The 11,981-nt window shown below is 53.1% G+C and overlaps 1 protein-coding gene across 6 annotated transcripts in view; it reads left to right on the forward strand.

Annotated features, from left to right (window-relative positions):
* The window catches only part of CASZ1 (castor zinc finger 1), a 148,293-nt gene that overhangs the window by 19,650 nt on the left and 116,662 nt on the right, over positions 1–11,981 (forward strand). For 4 of the 6 annotated variants that reach the window (XM_042831469.1, XM_042831475.1, XM_042831473.1 and 1 more), the window contains exon 2: positions 7,231–7,372. The gene's annotated coding sequence lies outside the window, so the exon portion shown is untranslated. Of the gene's footprint in view, positions 1–6,329; positions 6,453–6,852; positions 6,892–7,230; positions 7,373–11,981 lie in introns of those variants that run through there. The other 2 variants (XM_042831470.1, XM_042831472.1) reach the window with 2 other exon arrangements.

Raw genomic sequence — 11,981 nt, forward strand, 5'->3', positions numbered from 1 at the left:
CGTGCATCCCTGTGTGCTGGGCTGTGCAGGGACCCTTCCTGGGGTGCACCAGGACAGGCACGTGCTGACACTGCAGTGCTGCTCCCAGCGGTGTGGGGCTCAGCTCCCCTTTCCTGTTACGTAGTGAGCTGCATGCCTTGGAATTATAGTTGCACGTCCTGCAAATCGGTCACCTTGCTTATATGTTGGAAGCAAGATTTAATTGGGATCTTGTTGTGCTTAGTTATTTTTTTTAAGCTGGTTTATTTCTAAGTTTCCAAGAGAAAGGAAAGGTGGAAATAAATGGCTGCTGCTGAGCAGAGGCAATGGGGATTGAGGCTGCTGATCTGTACCTTCAAGCAGGACTGAGAGCATTGCTGGCAGGCGGTATCACAGCAATACCTGCACAGTGCCCCTGGGCTGAGTCGGTGTGAGAAAGGCCTGACCCAGAGACCACCGCCTGCACCACGGGGGCAGAGGCTGCAGGCCTTTATACCCTGTGCCTGGAGTGCTGCTGGGCACCTGGTGTCAGCGCTCTGCCTTCAGGAGCGTGGCTCCTGGCTGCACTCCGCAGCCTCCTGCCCTCTGCACGTGGGAGGGCAGCCTCTGGTCAGGCGCTTGTATTTTTGCTGCCTTAGCTGCTGTTATAAATTCCTCTCCCTGGCCTTTCGCTTCAGATATTTCTCCTTTGGTCAGTTTTGTTACCTCCGGCTCCCTGCGGACGCGGCAGCTTCAGGCAATGAAATATGCCACAGCCTTCACAGGGAGGACGGGGACCGTTGCTGGGAATCGGTGCTGCGGGGCTGCCGGGAACAGGATGGGGGCTTTGGCCATGTGTGAGCACCGGGATGATGGTAGCTGGGGGTGCTGGGAACGCCGTGGGATTTGGGATTTGCCTGGTGGGATCTGCACAGCACTGAGATGTGCTCCCTCCTCCCCACTGCCCGCTCAGGGTTGGTGCGGGTGCCGGGCAGAGGGGCTGTGGCTGGCGGGCAGGCATGGAACGCTGCTGGGAGCCAAGGCTCGTCCTGCTGATGTGGCCCTTTCTCCTGCAGCGGATCATAAAATATGGCTCAAATTTTCATTACGGCCTCTATTGATTATCTTTTGGGACAGATGAATTATAGGGAACATTAAATTAGAAGGAAAAAAAAAAAAAAAAAAAAGGGAAATATTTGAATGAGTTGGGGAGGTTGATGCCAGAAGGGCTGACGCACCACTGAGCCTTACCGGCATTTGCCCGCAGCACGGCCCTGCCAGGTGCCCCCAGAGCTTTGCTGGGCTGTGGGCGATGCTTGGGTCGGGCTGGAGCCTGCCCTGTGCTGCACATCATAAAGCAGTGGTCGGCTGCCCTCTTTACTTGCACCAAGAGACGCGTCAGTGCCCACGTGAGCCCTGTGCAGAGCTGGCAAAGCCTACCTACAGCACTGCTGGTACCTGCTGTGCGGGCAGGGGCTGATGTGCCAGCTGGGAAACAGGGCCGTGCTGGGAAACCATCGTGTGTCGAATTGGGCATCGCGTGCCTTTAGGCGCAGTTGCCTTTGGGATGGCCTCAGAGCCTGTTGAGGGCTTGGGCAGGGACCAGGGGCTGAGATCAGATTTTCATGAAGTCGAACCACAGGAGGAGAGTTGTGTCTCCCTGCCTGCCCTGACCCGCCGATTTTCAGGGTGAGCCTGAGCTGTTCCTGGGGCTGTCTGTGCTGGATGATCCTTTCCAGGTTGTACAGAGCCCTGTGCTCCTCTGCTGGAGTGTTGTGCTCTCTGCTCACTTCTGTGCATCCCGGCAGGGAGGGTGCAACCCCATCACCCAGACTGCCTTTAATGCCATGCTGTCCTCAGCAGTCGGCGGGCTGATCTCCCATCCGCAGAGCTCGGAGCAACTCTCCCTGCAGCAGGAGGGGCTGGCACTGGGAGCAGCTGGATGGCACCGGCTGCCCCGTATTGCTCTCTGCAGCCACTGCTTCTGAGGAATTCTCTGTTTTCTTTTTGAGGGCTGAGAGGAATGCCGGCAGGGCCTGTGTGCCGCCCGCCCTCGTGGGGCAAGCTGCCCCAACCACCTAGGGGGGGGCAGGTGTGCCTGGGGGCTCGCGCTGTGACCCCGCCATTGGGCCATGTGCGTGTGCTGCTCCGGGCCCTTTGCTTGCACACTTCCTTGCAGCTCTGCCGATTGCACAAAGCCATCCGCAGAGCTCTGCCTTCACCTGGGCAAATGCAAAAAGGTGCTGGTGGTTTCCATGGCTGCCCGGCCCGGCTGCCGGCACACCCTTTTTGTGTAAGCTGGCTCCCTGGAGTCGATTGTGTTTTGGCAAACAGCTTCATCAACTCCTCCAACAATTAAACTGAAAAGAAGTAAAAGAAACCAACGCAACCCTTCACGTTTCAGAGCAAGCAGCACACAGCTCAGAGCAGCCCTGTCCCATTGGGGGCTGCCCTGACCCCCAGCCCCGCTGCTGTGGCAGCCAGGAGGTGCCCGCGCTGCCCGGCGAGCACCGAGGGAAAGGTCACACCATTCACTTTTCTGTTTTCAGAGCTGCAAACATCCCTCTCTCAGGGAGGGGAGGCTGCACAGATGCCAGCTCTGATTAATTTAAATATTTACCAATACCATTTTTTTTTTTTTTTTTTTTTAATTGTGTATGTTTGCGCTCTGTTTGTGTCCCATAAAATACCTGGTGTTTTGGGCGTACCCTGGTTGCAGGGTGCATGAGATCACACTGAAAAAATGCAGTGAAAAACATTTTCGTGCCACGACACATCGAATAGGATTTTTGAATTAAGATGAAGATTTCTTCCCCCCCCCCCCCCTGTTGTTTTTTTTTTTTATCTCTGAATTTTGGGTGAAAGGCTTTTTCTGTTTTCGTCTGAAGTTCTTTTATTTAACTGAAGCAGAAGGGCTGTGAATGCCTTCAGCGTGTCACTGTGTCGGCCAAGGAAGGTGGCTGTAGTGGGCACTGCTGTGGCAGTGAACGGAGCACGTACATCCATAGCTCAGGGGCTCATCCCTTTGGGCTGTGGGCCCTTTGCTCTGGGCAGGTGGCCATGCCCAGAGATGTGAGGCTGTGCCCCGTGGCTGAGCTCAGGGTAGGGCCGGTTTGGACATATGGGACCTCTTTGCCATAGAGTTTTCTATGTGCTTTTGGCCCTTGAGCCCTGTGCTCCTGTGGGAGGGATGTTTTATTTGTGGGTTCCAGCAGTGAAAGCGCTGCTGACGTTTTCTCCACCTCTCGGTAATTGTCTCCATGCCCACTGGGTCAGAGTCTGAGCACATGCAGCCACCTCTGGGAAGATGTGGAGCTGCTCCTCGGCCAAATGGAGCTGCTGGGACCAGGAGAATGCCGTTTGAGGTGGGCTCGTGCTGGTGGGTTTGGACCTGTGCTCCTCTTTGGTGCTGCAGAGGGGAAAAGGGGAGGAGAGAGGTTGGGATTGGTGTGTGGGGTCAGGGTACAGTGTGTGTCCCAGCTTGAGCCACGACCCGTGGTGTGGGGCCTGTTACTTTTGAGGAATGTAGGGCAGTGGAGGAGAGGTGCGTGGATGTGCATGGGGCTGTTGCTTCAGTGTCCCAGGAAAATGCCAGCGTGTAGGATGGCGAGGAGCAATAATTACCCCACGCTCTTTGATCACTTATTACTTTTCTATTCCTTCTGTTTCTTGCTGTAATTGTTACAAAATCTCCTGCTTTGGGAGGGGTCCAGGACTCCAGGGCCCAATTGCATCTGCCCTGATTCAGAAAGTGGGTCATGCCGCTTGGTCTGGGAAGAAGATACTCATCTTGCTTAGCATGATATTTATTAGGAGATAGGGAAGGGAATGCAACCGCGCTGTTGCCTAGAAAATTGCTCAGGGGGGATCATGAAGGACTTGTGAGGGTGGAGCACGGAAAGTTCTTGTGCTGAAGCTGTGCTGTGCTCCTGTGCACGCAGCAGCCGTGGTGCAGGGAGTCGGGTTGGGGTCCATGGGGTTGTGTCTGCACCACCATGGGCACTCTTCCTTGGGACAGGTGGAGTCCCCATCCCTGAAGGTGTGGCACTGAGGGACACGGATAGTGGGCATGGTAGCAATGGGTTGACGTTGGACTAGATGATCTTAGTGGCCATTTTGAGCTTTGATTCTGTAATTGTGTGATTACTTGGAGTAGAGGTGGGAGAAAACCAACATCTCAAGGCTGGAGGAACTCGCTCTGGGTTCTGGTAGGAGCAGTGGATGATCTGCCCACCAGCCCTGCTCCTGGTAGGGGAGTGCAGCTGAGCCTGCCCGGCTGGCTGGGCCTGTGCTGCTGCTTGCCATGAAATCACCCTGGGGATTATCCAAAGGAAGAACTGGCAGCTCCGGTAACTCAGAGGGATGGATCCTCAACTTGTGTAAGTTGGCATGACTTCACTGAAGCCAATGAAACTGCGCTGATTTTACACTGGGTGAGGATCTGCTCCGTAACGTTCTGAAAGGAGACGGCAGAGGACACAGAACTCTGATGGAACTTGATGATGAGCGTGGGGCCCTCAGTGCTGTCCTGGCAGGGGGCTGTTTCCTTATGTGTTGGGTGGCCGTGGGCAAAGCCAAGATGCAGCATGGCAAGGAAGGACCCATGTCCTCACCTGTGGGGCTGGTGGCACCATGCTGTCTGTAGAATGGGCTGTGCTGTCAGCCTCACCCCAGAGGTTTAATTTCTCCCAGCTTGCTGGTGGCTGCACGGTGAATATCTGTTCCAGCCTGATGCCCGTGCGCCAGGTGACGTTCAGCCTGAAGCAGCAGCTCCCTGGCGTGCCGTGCCAGGGCTGTTTTCCCAGCTCTGCATGTTGTTCTTGGGAATATTATGGGATATGTGAGAAGATTTGTCCCTGTGTGTGAGCAGAGGAGGTTGTTTGCTGTGCAGCGGGCTCTGCGCTGGGATGTGCTGAATTCCCTCCATGCACTCACATCCGGGGTGGATCTGGATGGTGCTTTAGCAACGCCCAGTGCAGCCGTTCGGGGCCGGAAGTGAAGAAGGGATAAAATATCCAGCTGAAACTGCTGTGGGATGTAATTACCTGAGCTGGAGTTGGGCCAGGGTGGCAGGTATCGTGCATCAGCTGCCTGCGGTGTCAGCTGGCTGTGCAGGAGCAGTGATGTGGTTGGTGCTGCTCTGGTGGCACTTGACGTAGTGGCTCTGGGTCGCTGTGTTTGTGTGGTTCTGTATGCACACTGCAGTACCTGCGGAGTGCTCATGGTGCTGGGATGGATGGTCCTGCGCTGGCACTCATTCAAATAATCTGACTTTTCCATTTAAATTAAGAGGGAGAGGAAAAAAACTAAAAAAAAACTTTTTAAAAAAAAAAAAAAAAAAAAGGCAAAGAAAAAAAAAAAACAACAAAGGAAATTGATTTCCCAAAAATTACACTAAGCCAACATTTGAGGCCTGGCACCCATCCATCTCAGCCAGGAAACTCCAAATTAACCAGTGCGCTCCCACAGCAGCAGGAGGGGCTGGAGCTCTGTGTGCTGGGCTCCTGCACAGGGTCAGCAGCTGGGTGCAGCTCTGGCAGGTGATAGCCACGCAGGCTCATCCCAGCAGGGCTTTCGCTGTGGGCTGTGCAGTGGTGGAGCAAGCACAGGGTGATAGGGCAGACATCCTGCGAGCTGCTGCTGGAGGACTCACACCCAACCCCAAGCTGCAAGTGAGGACAAAGTTGACTTCTCCATTCCTGCTTGCATATGGCGCGGTGTGGCATAAATCACTGTGACTGCTGACGTTGGGTTGCTTGGATGCAGGGCAGCCCAGGCCCTGGATCACAGGGAGGAGTTGGAGCAGAGGTGGCTGTAGCTGGCGAGGCAGCAGAGGCTCGTGCACACCTGCAGCGTGCTTCAGACCCGTGCTGTCAGTGCTGTGCGTGTGCAGGGCTGTATTTCCATTGCTGGTTTGGAAAAGCAGGAGGTGGTTTCCTGGAGCTGCTGTGGTGAGCAGGACGGGGCTCTGGCCCTGATGCTGCCAGCCTGCTTCTGCTGGGAGCTTCCACTGCTCTGGGGGCTGTAGGCAGAGGGCTTCGTGTTGGCTCCGACTGTATCTGCTTTCAGACGCTGGGGGAGGTAGGGATCTGTTAAGGCTGAAAATATTTACAGGTTTTGAAGTTGAAACGCAAACAGGAAAAGCCCTTTAAAAAGTGAGTGTAGTGGATATTCAAAACAGGGATTGCCATGGAAACGCCACAATATTTGCTTAAATTGACACAAAGGTTGCTGGTTACAGGGTGCTGACTCCTTTGGCTCCATTTTCTTTGGCCCGGCACCTATCATGGATTGATCTCACAACCCTCTTTTGTTTTGCCTCTTTTATTTTTGTCTGATGGAAACTTTTTAAAACAAAACAAAACAAAAAAAAAACCAACCAACACAACACAAACATCACCCAAATCCTCCTGTCCAGCAATCCCACCTCCCAGAAGAGTCTGAAGCTCCTGTCTCGTGTCGGAGCTACGGCACGGTTTGAGTTTGGAAGTGAGGTAAAGGTTCTTGTTCTTTCAATCTGTGTATTTATCCATTTCCTCCGATGCAGGAAATGAAAGGGAAGTGTCTTAACTGTGTGGGGAGAGGGGTGAAACTTGCTGCAGAGGTGGAAGCACGCATCTGAGGAGAATATGAAGAGGGACTTGTGGTGGCCGGCTGTTGGACCGAAATCTGTGAGGTTTTGTTTGGATCCCAGCTCTGCCTCGTATTCGCCAAGTGACCTTTGACAAGTCACTTAATTAGCGTGTACCTTGCTAAACTGGAAATAATAATTCTTCCTTTGTCTGGCGCGGTTCTGTCTGTAAGGTGGCAGGGGCTGGGGAGCCGAGCTCTGTGCTGCCCACGGCTGTGATGTGAGCGCCGATCTCCCACGAGGAGCGATGCGCCGTGGTCTCACGTGTGCCGCGATGCTGGGCTGGCTGGGGGCAGCTTTCCGTAAGTGGCTTAGCACTGCAGGCTGCTGCCGCCACTGCTTGACCTGGATTTTTCTCTGGGGAAAGTTGGAGCGCCTGGCCCACCGGGTGGTCCTCAGATGGTCACCCAGGGGTCGGTGCTTTGGTCTGTGAGCTGCCGGCAGCGCGCTTGGGATGGGCAGTGGGATGCGATGTTGGGCAGGGTGTGCAGCACCTTGCCTTGCTGTGCAGCAGCCGAGGGCTGAGATCTGTGGGTGGCTGTGGCATTTGAGGGCAGCGTCATTGCTTGTGCTTGTGATTCACCTGAGCTCTGGTACTGCTCGGTAGGGAATATTCATTTCCTTTTTGAATCTCTCCTCAGGGCAAAGAGACTTCACCGAGTGAAGAGAAGCCATCAAATTCCTTGTCTTCACCCGAGATTGCCTCCGAAACAAAGATCCTGACTTCTCGCCCCACTTTGTACACTGGAATGGACCTTGAAGCCTGTGACTTCTCAATGCAAGGTACTGAATTCTGATCGATCTCACTTCTCTGAAGTAGGGCTGGAGTGGTTTTTGCTCTCCAGAGCCTCCACTCGAGTACCGAGAAACCTCTGGCCTATGAAGTTTGGACGAAATGCCGAAAGTCATTATTTGGGTCAGAGATGTATCATGGGTGGGGTTGGTTTGGCTTGAGCTGGCTTACAAGTAGCCCTTGGCCTCGCTGCTTGTTTCTGCATGGACGTAGGAACCCACTTGACACAGCAACACACTGGTCCCAGTAGCTGCCTCCCATAGCCAGCTTCTTCCACGCAAGCTGCTGGCAGTGCTGGCAATTAGCAGAGCGGTGTTGCTGGGCTGCCACAGGAGTCCCCTGGGTAAGTATCGTGTGGGGCGGTTTCCGATTGACTTGTCACACAGAAGAAGAGGAGTTTGAGGGCTTCTGTGGTCACGGTGGGAAATTCAGAAGAGTTTTGTGGGGGTGGAACTTTGTTTCTAAAAGCTTTTTTTACCTTCTTTACTGCTTGGCTCCTGTTGCAGCTTCTCTACAAAGAAAGGTATGGCAAAGCATGGCTTGGAAGAAAGCTGTTACAAGATAATAGTAGAGAGTAATGTAACTTTTCCCAATGCTTTGAGGATCTGGGAGTTGCCTGGTGGTGCTGCCACGCTGCTGCAGAAGGAAGGGGCTGAGAATCCTGGCAGTGCCTGGGCCGCGTGTGATGTTGTGTCTGATCTAAGGATCTTTAAGATTGCTTTCAACCCAAAGCATTCTGTGATCTGTTTGCAGTAATGTTAGGGGCTGTTTTTGTACTGTGTCCATTACGGATGGTGATGTTTCAGTGAAGATCTTCAACCCAAAGTGCCTGTGGAGAATGTGTATCATTGTGTTGCTCTGATTTTTCTGCTGTGCCATACATGATAACTGAGCAATGCAGTGTGGCCAGAGCTTCTGTGAGTCACAGATAAGGCTGAGACCTGAGCTGGAAGGATCAGGATGGAGGAGCTGTATTGGCTTAGTACAAAGGAAGAGGAGAAAAGTCACGGGGCTGAGGTGTTGACCTGGGCCTTCACTATCCCTGTCCATCCTGTATGCAACATGGGGGTATTTACTCATCTTCTGAGTGTCCTATCATAAAGAGCAACAGCCATGATCCTCTAAGGCTCAGCAGGGCTTAGTGCCTGCCACGTGCTCAGAGCCTACAGAACTGAGTGCTTTCAGCAAACCTGTCTGAAAATAAAGTGTGCCACTGGATGGGAGGTGGGCGAGTTGTGCCTTTCCACACCTTCCTTGTGCTGAAACTCCTCCACGGTCTGGCATGCTTTATTTGGACAGCTTGATTTTGAACTATTAATGTAGAGAACTCTGGCTTTTATCCCTGTGAGCCACTCTAGTGCTTGTCCCCTTTTAGAGCACTGGCATGCGTCCTGCCAGGCCTCTGGTGTGACAGGAGCTTCCCAAATTGGAGCTCTGCCCAAGGGAGTAGGGTGCTGGCCTGTCAGGATCCTTGACATTTTAAGAAATAAGATATGAACTCTCAAATTTGAGTACAGCAGGTGAGCTTTCTGTTATACGTCCCTATGTAACCCTTCTGAGGGACCTTGTATCCAGGAGGAAAAGGGAAAAAGCTGATGAGGAAGCTGCTGTATGGGCTAGGGTTTATTTTCCTGATGGAGGGAGCTTGTCCTATGGCCTTCCTTGCTGCTTTCTGCTGGCATAGCTTTGTGGTATTGAGAGCCCTGGGATGAGCAGTGCCTCTGAGACAAGGCAAGTGCAGGACATAGTATCAGGAATTCCTAAAGCTGCAGGATGCTGTGTCTGTATGCAGTCATGTCCTTCAGGGGCTGCTTTCTGGGAGACAGCAGTTCATTAAAGACAACAGAAACATTTCCCTGATCTCCAGCTGTTTCACGAGGTTCCCCTAGTTCTACAGGCATCACTTCAGTGAAGAGAGATACTCTGAGCCTCTCAGGCGTGTGGCTTTGTGTTCGCTCATGCTCTGGACCAGAAATCCCTGTGTTCCTCTCTGCAGCCCTGGAGCAAGTTTTATGGCTTCTACTTTCAAAACAAGCTCTTTGGGCTATGGAGGCTGTGTGCGTGTTCTCCAGAGCCCATCCCTAGGCTGTGCTTGCTGTTTCACTTTCTGTTTATAAGCGCACATGGCTGCTCAGTCCTACAGCTAGAAGGGTTGGGAGGGATTTTTGCTTGTTCACTTGATAGCGTAGTCTTATCTGCAGAATAAAAACATAGAAAAATCCATGGAAAAAATGATTAGAAATACCAGTTTGAATTGGCAAGGTGCTTCCCCGTGCTTCATTTCGGTAGCAGATGTAAATGTAGGGGTTGCTGTGCTGGGATCTGGGAGGTGGGAGCGCTGCCTTCCTCGGAGCCGGGTTGGGGAATACGAAACAGCCTTGCAAAATCATTGTGGAAATTTACCTGCCTGTGTATGAAATCAGCTCGCCTGCCTTTGCCAGGAGGAGTTTAGCTTGCCCATTAAAATATACATCTATTTATGTATTACTCGTTCTGTGAGAGAGAATTTTCCCAGGCAGTTACAAAACTCAGTCTAGACTGCAACGTGTGGCATCTGGTGGTAACATGCCACATCCCCGTATCTGAGCGCAGTATCTGCCGCAGCGCTCTGCATGGGAGCTGGTCGCCCAGGTCTGCTGTGGCGAAGCCCTTCGGTTCTGAGGAGCCCGAGCCGGGCCCTGTCCATGGCAGCGTGGCCAGCGCTGTGCCCGTCCTGCAGGGCTGTGGGGCTGCGGGCAGCAGTTCCTGGGCAGAGCTCTGCAGTGAGGTGGAGAGGGAGGATGCTCAAAGCCTGCCTGGGCTCGGAGCGGGGTTGTCACATCCATCTGCTCGGGCCCTGACGAGCAGCTGATCCATATTGTTAACATATTGCCTGCCATATGGGCTAGCTCAGCTCTCCAGGAACGCTTGGGAGACCTGACCTCTAGTGTGACAAGATGTGAGCGTGAAGGACGGGTTGACAACAGCCCTTGGGTCTGGGAGTGTGAAACCGCGCTTCAGCCACTTCCGCCGCCCCTCCCTGCGCACGCTCTGCTCTGCCTCTCTCTCTCTGCTCCCTCTGAGGGTTTTCTCCTCCCTCCCTGTTTTCCGCATCCCTGGTCTGCACTAGATCAATGACCTTCACTTGTAACCAGACTGGACAGTTCTGACTCTCTCCCCCGGGCCTTCGATCAGATGTTTGGTTGGCGGCTGTGGGAAGCGGAAGGGGGGAAGTGGAAGGAGGGCAGTGTGCCCATGGGGCTGTCCTGGCCGCGGAACGGAGGCCTGATCCTGGTGCTCCTTAGCTCACTTCTCTCTAAGGTGATGGTGAGCCCGATGCAGCCTGCAGACAGAGGGTGGGTCTGGCACGTGCATCTGTGTGAGTTGAGAAGGCCCAGAGGTTGACAGCAGGGCCTGGGTTTGCACTTCCAGTAGTGCACATGATGGCTGATTGTTGGCAGTGCAGCAGGTGAAGAGGTCCTGCAGCAAGGAGCCAGCTGGGCAGGGCTCGTCCCTTGGCCGGCCGGAGGAGCTCACGTGTGTGGGTGCATGCAGCAGCTTAGCCCTAAAGAAGGCTGGTGCTTAAGTGAGGACTGGCAGCCTGTCACACAGCAAGCCATGCTGCCCCAAAAATGCAGATGGAAGAAAGGTGCTCCGTGCCAGAGGAGGTGGGACTGAGCCAGGTCTTCCTACATTCAGGCTTTGCTTTCATTGCTACCTTTGGTCATTCAGCTCTGTGCTGTTCTGGTGTTCTGGAGCTGTTGCTGATGAAGACGGCCATCTCCTTCTCAAGGCTTCTTGCCTTCACACCCCAACTTTAGGGAGATTAAATAATGGTGTTGTGAAAGCAAGCATGAGTTTTGATTTGTCGGAGTCAAGATTTCACCTTTGGTTCCTCAGAAGAGGATCATGATGTTCTCAGTCTCTTTCCCATCGGCTCAGTCGTACCTGTGGGTGCGACTTGTTGCTTTGTCCCCCAGGAAGGAGTTGCCTTTTCAAATGCCTGTTCTGTGGAAGTTGGTATCTTCAAACAGCTGTGACTTCACCCTGCTGCACATCATGGAGGTTTCAGATGTCTTAGGTGCTTTTATCGCTTTCCTTCCTCATCTGCCTGCCGTCGCAATGAGTGTTAATAGTGTTTATTTGTAGAGAGGAGCCCACTGAGGTATTGCAAAACAAAAACACAGTGATGAGTCTTGGTTTATTTACTCAAGCGTCAGTGATATAACAAACCTGATTTTATGCTAATAATGACTCAGAAGCAGAGCTGGGAGGAGAAGCCAGATCTCCTGATTCCTTTTAACCATCTGACAGCATTTCTTCCTATCCTTGCCAGATCCCAGAGCAGTTCTCAGCTGGGCTGCAGGCAGATATTTTTGGGTACCTCAATGAGACAGCCAGATCAGGGATTGCTGGGTCGCAGGGCTCTGCGTTTAGGGCCCCGTTTGGCTCTGTGGGGATTTGGGGCCTCATCTGTCCAGTGTGAGCCAAAGGGACGCTGGTCTGCTGGGAATCCTCAAGGTTGGAAAGCACTTGAAGCAATCAGCACAAAGTATGCCATGAGTGCGTGAGGGAAATGTGTGTTCAGAATGTCCTTCTTGGAAATCTGTTGATAAAGTG

This window comes from Centrocercus urophasianus, unplaced genomic scaffold (assembly GCF_019232065.1).
Source record: "Centrocercus urophasianus isolate 14NV4802_14NV808 unplaced genomic scaffold, USGS_Curo_1.0 seq_36, whole genome shotgun sequence".
NCBI lineage: Eukaryota > Metazoa > Chordata > Aves > Galliformes > Phasianidae > Centrocercus > Centrocercus urophasianus.